We start from the raw sequence: 9885 nt of genomic DNA, 5'->3' as shown, positions 1-9885 counted from the left end.
AATGCATACATGAGTAAGCATTGTCAAATAGGCAAAGGAGTTTTGTTTCATATTATTAGATTAGCTAAAATAAGACAGAAAAATATTATCCAATGCTTAAGCTGTAGGTTGAAAAGTTTTTAGCTTTTAGTAAAACCAGAACATTACTCAAATATGTGACGCATCACATCGAACCGATTGAGTCCACTGGAAAGTGGAGAAATGGGCAGCTATAGTGCATTGGTTAAAATGTTTGCAAAAATAGTTTTTTGTCAAAGTATAATGAATAAAAACTTTACAGACTGTTTAAATGAAATATTGGAAATACAAGCTTAATTACTATTTGGAGCCCTGTTTTGGACAGTATCTTTAAAAAGCATGATTTTGAGCAGAAAAGTTTTATTTTTGTCATTTTCTCAATGAGTTTGCAAAATTTTTTATTCTTTACAGCTGGTAAATCTTAATATCTAAATATTGTTTGACGTTTCCTCTTTAAATCTACATTAAAAATTCCAATTTAGAATAATCCTAAAATAAGATTCCAATGAAATATCAATGAGTTATCCTGATTAGGAAGACAAATCAAGCCATATCGCTGGAACCGCTCATATCAGGATGATGCAGGTAATTTTTTTATTTTTATTTTTTACAGTTGTTTAACCAGGTAAATACTATTGAGATCACAGATCTTTTTCAAGGGAGACCTGGGCCTGAAGGCAACCTATTGTACATGTTTATGGAATGTGGGGGAAAACCGGAGTACCCAGAGAAAATCTAAGCAAGCAAACTTCACACAGAAAGACAGGTCCAAAGCGGGTATCAAACCCAGGACCTTCTTTCTGTGAGGCATCGGTGCAAACCACTGAGCCATTGTGCTGCCAAAGTGTAGCTTCAAAAGTCAGAAATCTGAAAATGTGTCCAGGTCATTTTCACCAAATATGACCCTCAGTTGGACTTAATGGGTCACAAAAAAAAGTTGCTTTGTCACTCAAACATACCACACAGTATTATTGCAGGACTTAAACAATCTGTGTGATGGTCATGACTATGTGACATAAAATGCACCATGTAACCTCAGTGAGGCTTTTGAGGTGCAGCTGCTAAATAAAAGAGAGAAACTGAGTGAGTAGGCTACACATTTTCCACCTTTGTTTTACCCTTCTTCTTCTTATGGATTAATATGGGCGGCTGTGGCAGAGTGGTTAGGGGAGTCGACCTGGAACCAGTAGGTCGCAGGTTCAAGCCCCCATCCAGCTGTCTCAGTTGTTGTGTCCTTGAGCAAGACACTTCACCCTAATGCCTCTGATGTGTGTCCCATCAGTGTATGAATGATTAACACTGATTGGTCTCCATAGGTTGATTGTACATGTTAGCTTTGTAGAGGCCTAATAGAGTGCTGTGTGAATGGGTAAATGAGGACACACACTGTAGTGTGAAGAGCTTTGAGTGTCCTGGTTGGACAGAAAGGCACTATATAAGTACAGTCCATTTACCATTTAATTAAAGCAAGAGATGGTAAAATTTAATAAATACCCGGACAGCATTCAGATCTGACCCAGATCAAGTTAAAACAAAAAAAAGAAATCAAAAATTAATACACTTTTTTGGCTGAACGCATGTGCACCACAATGTTGTGCCTGTCAGGGTGGGTCACATGACTGAAAACTATTGCACCCCACTACTATCCTTCCAAAACCAGCAACTTCAGTAATGCGTCACTACTGACAGCCAAACCCAACTGTTCTCTAACTGGATTGTTAACTTTGAGACTGGCATAACATTGACCAATCAATGTCAAAATTCATACTTGCATTCATACTTGCTTTGGATCTGTAAACAGATCCTAACAAAAACAATTTGTAACTTGCATAATTGCATCATTCCTATTTCCACATCCACGACTTACAAAAATTACTTCATCGTCACGCAGCCTGTTTTACAAGCACAAATATATATTTGACCAGTATTTGTGTCCATAGGTAAACTTCCTGCCAACTATTGAGAGAGGCAATAGGATATCCAAAATGTTTTACCCAAGCCGTACAGTTTATGGTACCCAAGACCCTCAATGTGTATTTAAACTTTTGACTTTGAAGAAAGTAATAAAAAAATTACTTTTAAAAATTCTATATCTCACTATTCTGCCATTTAACAATCAGAAAAGAATTGGTAATCCTAGCAGACCTAAAATGGGAAAAGTTGATTCTGATTTCACATCAGACAGTGTGTGTGTGTGTGGACGGGTTGTTCCTACAACATGGGGTATTTTTTACAAAAAAAAAGCAGCCAGGTGGGGACCGAAGTGAATCGTGGGGATCAATGTCAGGTCCCCACGGGTCCAAATGCATGTTACAGGTGTGGGGTTAGGTTTAGGACCAAGGTTTAGGTTAGTTTTAGGGTCAGGTAAGTTTCTGTGAGGTTAATTTTAGAGTATATGGTCAGGGTTAGGCTATAAAGTCTAAAAAACATGAATGGAAGTCAATGGAAGGTCCCCACGGGGTCGAGAAACAAACATATACGTGTGTGTGTGTGGGGGGGGGGGTAGTATTTTTATGCGGTGTATGTAAACTTCTGTTTTCGACTGTAATAATGCAATCATTTAGCTAACATTATCTGCATGTATAAACTAGTCTTCATTTAGCTCATGTTATCTGCATGCAACAGCATTACACAACTTACAGCTTTCGCCTTCTCTTCTACAGCACGCCTCCCCTCGGTAATCCACAGGAGCCTGCACAGGTGTACACAATCGTTAGCTCATGGTGTGTTTAAAGACGGCTCGGAAAAAACAGGTTACCGCATGTTAAAACCAGATAAAACAGTTCTAACGGCTGGAAAAAGTGCAGGGGACAGAGGACACAGATGCAGGACGTGCGGGGGACATGTCCCACGCATACCCCATGTCCGTTACATCACGTTACTGCCCAGGGCATGCTGTGACTACGATGTAGTTTACAATCATCTGTGTGAATCTGTATGAATGATTTTAGTGTGAGAGATGTGATAAAGTGTTGTCTAGTTCAGGCCATTTACCAGAAGGTGATTCTCTAACTTCTGTATTGCTGTATTTGTCAGATAAACTTTATATGACAACATAAATCTCTTGAAATTCTGTTCTGGTTTTTGGGTTTTTTGGTGGCCCCCCCATGGCCCACTCATTAAAAAAATATTCCGGGGGGCACCGCTGGTTTTGACACAAAGATGCAAAATGATTTCAACCCACAAGGATTGACATTTTGAACTTCAGTGATTCCCCCCCCCCCCCCCCCCCCCCCCAAACTGGTAAACAGCTAAATACAGCCTGGCTGAAAATATCTGATGAAAACAAGACGTTTAAATTTCAAAGGGAGTTAAATTGCTCTCTTTAGAGGGAGTCGCTTGCTGGGTTTATTAAGGCTTGGTTCTCACCATATTCTGTCACCAGGTGCAACCATATGATACTGCCTCTCAGTTTCTATATAAACCACTTCATCTGCTTGGGTGAGAGCTGATCACGCTTACTCCATGGTGTGAATGTCAGCATCCTGCCGTGCTGTGATGTAGAAGGCAGCGCTGCCAAACGACAAGCATGAGCCTCGCAGTCGGAAGCATATTATTTTATAAGAAGCCTCTTGTCTTTGACAAATCTTCCGTAGTCAAATCTGTGCGGTGGGGAGGCTGTTGTTGCCCTTTAGCTCTCCTTGGATCACGCTCTGACACTAATGGGATCTCTCTCCTCACCCTTTTGTCCGCTTTACAGATTTAACACACGCCTAATTAAGAGACACAACCACTTTGAGTGTTATTTATTAACAGCGCTTCTCTCACATAAATGTGGTTCTGTTTATTTTTCTGCTTTGGCATTAAGATAATGATCAGACTCACTGGACTGTTTAATCATAAAGTTTGTTTACCATATTAATTTGTGGCACGTTCATCCTGTTAGTATTTGAAAACATCTGTTGAAGTGAAGAAAAAAACTTGATTTGATAACTTGGCCTAAAACTGGTGCTTGACTTTAGACATTTATACACACCTGCTGCTTTATGGGTTCAACTTTGCTAGTACCAGACTGGACCTTTTCTGCCACCAGAACTGCCTTACTGTACATCTTCATGGCATGGATTCAGCTCTCCTTTGACCTCTGACATGAAGACTTGTTTTTCCATACAAATGCGGCTCACTGAATATTTTCACTTATTTGGACCAATCTCTAAAAAAAATTTAAAAAGGTAAAAATTGTGAAAAAAACATAAAAATCCCAGTAAATCACCAATTTCAAATGGATGGATGGATGGATGGATGGATGGATGGATGGATGGATGGATGGATGGATGGATGGATGGATGGATGGATGGATGGATGGATGGATGGNTGGATGGATGGATGGATGGATGGATGGATGGATGGATGGATGGATGGATGGATGGATGGATGGATGGATGGATGGATGGATGGATGGATGGAATACTCAGACCAGTTGTCTGGCACAAACCATGTCACATTCAAAGTCTTGAATCCCCTTTCTTACCCAGATGTTCGGTTTAAACTTCAGCAAGTTGTTTTTTTTTTTTTTCTGAATGCCTAAAGACACTGAGTTGCTGCCATGTGATTGGCTGATTACCTAAACGCATTAACAAGCAATTGAACCAGTGTATAAAGTGGTCGGTGAGTGTATAGGTTTCATTTTGCTTAAGTTTGAGCCAAAAGGTCCAATTTTTCACACAGCTGAAATGTTGATGAAAGTCTTGTGCTTTGAGACTAAAGTGACATCATACTGATTTGTGTTCACGTTTAAGCTTTTTTTCTTTGGCTTCTGGTACAAAATTACAGATCACATGAGGGGACATAGGGGAATTTTCTTGTCTTTTCTTTTTTATTTTTTGCATTACATTGCCTAGCAATACCTTTGCACAAGGCACAAGGAAAACCGCTTCTGTGTATACTTTCCTGTTTCAAAATAAAAGCCACATTAATTTAATTAATCATTTTTATCTGCACAAAACCCAATAGACAGCTGCACTTAAAATATCTCACTGGTCCATGTGACTTATAAAGTTGGCTTTAATGTAAATAGTGATCAAGAAAAGATTTTAAAAATATTAAGTTGTATATTGAACAAGAAAAAGCAGCACGTGCAAACAGACAGGATAAGTGACAAAAAAAGGCAGCAAGGAGCTTCCTAGTAATGACCTAATCCCCAACATTTAGCTCACATTCATGCCCCATAATAAGTCACAAAAATTACAATTTATATATAACAAGGTATTTTCATTCCATATTAAAGAACAACAATAACAACAGATGAGTCACGAATTAAACGTAACGAATAAAAATCTTTAATATTTGAGACCCGCCTTACTTAATCAGGTCTTTAGTATGTGTGAAGCACCAATGTCAAATGATCTAAGCTGTTTCATACATCATGCATAGGAGGCAAATGGAACAGGACTTAATCCAGTGATGACTGGACCAACAGATGGTGTGTAAATAATGTACGTGGTCTCGTGGGAACATCTGAGTCTGTCTCTATTTGCTTTGATGCATCAACCCTTCTCCCTTACACAAAGTGACCCTCTCTGTGCTGCAAACTCAACTTGTTTTGATGCAAAGACGGAGGGGGAAAAATGTCCGAATTAACAAACATGAAATATAAAACTGATTTGTACTTCAAAAGGAGGAATATATTATTTTAAAGCATTTACAGTTCGATTTTCTCCTGCACACGCAAAAGCAAAGGTAATTTATTGTTCATGTGTTATAGGCTTTATATGGTTTTGTTTTGTTCTTCATTATATTTGTGCTCCTTATGGTTTTTGTTGTTTTTCTACATGAAAACCCCTGGAAGACCTTTTTCTCCCCACTTGCTTTGCTCTAAAGGGAAATCAAGGAACAGATTCACAGCTCAGAACAGCTCTCCTGCTGCCTAAAGCTGGCAAAGATTCAATCTCTTTCTCAAGGGCACTTCATCTGGGTATCATCATGAGGACATTCTCCAGTCACAGTGTGGTTTCCCAATAAAGCAAACTGCCAGAACAGATAGTGGAAGCAGTAATGAGATCCTTGACGTGTTTTTCTCTCTTTATGCGCAGTAAATATATACTAGCTCACAACAAACCAAAGTTGCAATAGATGGGCTCTGAGGTTTTGCTGAATGTTAAAGAAGATGGTGGAAATGTCAGCATCTTTGGTGGCCTGAGCACTGACACTGACATTAATAGAAGCTTTTGTAGCTTTTTAATGAGCTACAGCTTATTCAAAATGTCACCTCTTGTCAGTCCATGAGCACTTTGTATTTAAACACTGAACAGTCACATAAAGACCATTAAAACAACTGCATCCTTAAGTTACATTCAAACATGCCACATTAGAGGCATTCAGATATGTAGCAGTGGGATTCCGTTATATTTTTATGAATAGCTAATATCTTACCTGTTCTAGATGGCTTTTTTGAATGACATAAGATTGGAAAAATCAAGTATAATTCTGACCTGCTGTTGGACAGTCTGACTAAGGTCAAGATTAGAATGAATTAGTATTATCTTTATTCTTGTGAACACAAAGATACAACCCTCACCATTGCTGCCAGTTTCACATTTAGTGATTATTTTAGCAAAAGTATTATATTCCTGTAGGGGGTGTTCGCGCATGCGCTATGATGCAGTTTACTTGGCATCTGAAAATACATTTCCTTTGAATCTGAAAAGAGCTTCACTGAGTGAGAAGTGGTGTTAAGAGCAGCAGACAGTTTAACTTTCACTTTCACTTCGCTCTGTTACTTCCGAGAGCCTGTAGGAGTCATGGGTGGGGTGTGTGGGTGGTGGGTGGGGAGGTGTGCTCCGTGATGAGGAAGTTTGGCTTAAAGACACATCCCAGGGGCGTTTCTGGTCCTAAAAGGCGTTTCTGGTCCCCACCTGTCGTTTTGTTCCACAGCAGGATTTCTTAGACATACATGAATGAGTCAAAGCAAGGCCTTTGGGCATGTTTTTTATGAGTGTATAACATTATAACATGATATAAAACTCAAAAAAGTTGATTTTACATGATATTGCCCTTTTGACTACAGTAGTAACTCCGTGTCACTTTTACAAAGCTTTTTCTTGTCATCCAAAAAGTTCAAGAACAGCATGTAACTGAATCTGGGTGAACTTTTCCCTGTTAATTAAAGTGCTATCGACAAGTAAACTATGTTTTGTTCATAATCTTATCAAAAAAACGTTATTTGAAAAATCAGTTAAAACCTTAATTTTATGGAAAAGAAAGTTATAGACTGAGGTGTGTACCTGCATCTCTAAAACTTAAGCCCAACCAGCAGAGACCACACACTGGGGCGAACGGCCTTTTACTAGAAACCCAGTGGAACGCAAACATGCTTTTCTTACTCAGAGACATTTCAGCTGCAGGTGATCAAAATGCTCTAGCTGATCTTTGTAGATTTCCCTGAAGCCCTTTGTGGTTAGTCTTCCCTCCTCTGCCTCTCCAGATCTGGCTGGATGTGGTGTTTTGGCAGTGCTAACGGTGTGCACCTCTATGGTGAGCAGAGTGGTGTTATTTGTTGCTGCAGTGCTGATGGCTGTAATGGTGGTGGCACTGACAGTGAGAGCAGTATTGGCTAGCACAAACAGCAGGCGCCAGATCCCCCTCCTGTTTGTTCAGGGAGACACACAAACAAAGCTTTATTGTGGTAAACTCAAGGCTGCAAACCCCCCAAGTGAAACCAAAACACTGGCACTGGTTAGGACACATATTGTTTTCATGCCATTTTCCAAATTCACACCAGTCTGCCTGAATGTTTGTCTGTGCATCTGCCTTTCTGTCAAGCCGTGTGTCTATTTATCTGCTTCTCTTTCTGAAAATCATTTAGTGCTTATGTATTTAAAAGCTTTTATAAATTTCCAGTGTTCATTTTGGGCTTTCTGCTGTCATTTTTCTAGAGAACAGCATTGTACTTGTGTTCATATGTAAACATGCACGTTCGAGAATGTGAGGGAAGTTTTTCAAACGCTCCTAAATATGTGTGTGTGTTTGTGTGTAGGCTTGTGGGAGTCCACATATGTGTGAGTGGGTGATTTCGGCTCTGCAAGCCCAGCACCCAACCATCTGTCACAAAGGGGCCACCATGTTCTGAAGCCAATCATCTCTTTCCAACAGCTTCTAGGATTCTCGCTCTGCTTTCCAACTGCGGTCCGGCACGCCAAATACACATTCACACACAAACAATGACAATGTCTACCACATGCTCCTATCAGCAGGCAGGCGCGCGTACGCGCGCACACATGCACACACCTAACAATTGTGGAAATGTTTGCCTTTAAAACTCAGAACACACATTCTTTCTTTGAAGGAAATTTGGCTTTTTATCTCAGATCCACATTGTAACTTGTGTCAGAAGTCCGAGCTGCAGCGGAGGCTGTTTAATACAACTACCGGCAAGTGATAATTAATTCACCAGATAATTTAGAGGCGGTTTGTTCGGTTAGTTTCACCACGACCTGACAAACAATTTTTTTGTCCCAAGCTCAGCAAGCTGCTGACCCACATCTGTGCTGATATCTCCAGCCAGAACACCAACTGCAGACGGCCAATTTCAGCTAAAGAGCTCCTGTCTGTCTGTTTTGGTTTAGTGGGCAACATTCAGGAAACTGTCACGTGGAAAAATGAGTCTCTCTGATTGGTTGCTGCGGCGCGTCGAGCAGCAAAAGTTCAGATTTTTGAACTTGAGCGTCGGCTGCTTTCACCGCAACGCATGCACGGAAGATGCTCTACCGCTACCTTCCGCTTCCTTGCGCACCACGCCAAATGGACTAGACATGCCGTGAGACCAGATGTGCGTCCACCATAGACTTTGCATGTAAACCGGCCGCTCCTGCAGCTCAAAATGTGTTCGGTGTGAACGTAGCATTAGACTGCCATCTAGTCTATTCTGATGTGCTGAAACGCCCCTTCTTACAGTTTCATAGGAGGGGGGTTCTCTTGTCACTCTTTGGAGGTCAAATCCAGCCATGAATAGGGGTGTAAGAAAATATTGATACACTGAAATATCGCGATATTTCATTTCCCGATACTTTATCAATATTCTAAAGCCCTGTGTCGATTTTTTATTAAGATTTAAAATGTCAACTTTCCTGCCAGCCGTTCATTTTTATGTTGTAGTTCAGCCTCTGACCACTAGTTGGCAGCAGTGAGCAGCCATTTGGCTCCTCCAAAGCTTGAGTGACAGAGAGTAAGGGTAGCATAAGCATTGAGAGTAAACATTAGCTTCATGCTCCGATAGCTGAATCTGAGCAGAAAAGACCGACACCCTCTGCCTTCTAAGTTGAGGTAAGGTTACAAACAGTTACTTATTTGTCAGAATGTTTGTATTTTAAGCCAAATTAAGTGTCTTGTACGCTCTTTTTTCCAACTGTAGTCAGCTTTCACGTTACGCATGGCGCATGCGTCTATCACCTCGAGCGAGCTCGGCACTCCCCCCGTGACATAAAACTCTGTCTGTTGCTCTCAATGTCCGGCTGATGATCGCATCAAAGTCCGTATACTTTATGGTGCTGTGTTCGCTTCAAAAACGGTTTAACTCGTTTAGCGTCTCAATTTCTTAACTGGTTTTCTTCGGGACATGTCCTGCTGTTCGACCCACAGTTATACAAATCATGTTCTGGATGCAGGTCAGCTGATCCCAGAAACTCTGTGTGCAGCAGCTTCATATCATCTGTTTACTGAACTTTTGATAACATAAAGACTATTATTAAGTGTTGGGTGACCATATTGTAAATTAATATTAAAAACTAAAAGCTGCAAAAAATATATTTTCAAACTATTTATTGGCAAATTTAGTCTAATAATTGAAAACATGGATGAAATATGAAATAAATAAAATAAAACACATACAAAGCAGAACATAGCTAAATGTATCAAAGGCTACGTTCACAC

Source organism: Austrofundulus limnaeus, unplaced genomic scaffold (genome assembly GCF_001266775.1).
Source record: "Austrofundulus limnaeus strain Quisiro unplaced genomic scaffold, Austrofundulus_limnaeus-1.0 Scaffold530, whole genome shotgun sequence".
NCBI lineage: Eukaryota > Metazoa > Chordata > Actinopteri > Cyprinodontiformes > Rivulidae > Austrofundulus > Austrofundulus limnaeus.
The sequence above is the reverse complement of the archived record's forward strand: the minus strand, read 5'-3'. Positions refer to the sequence as shown.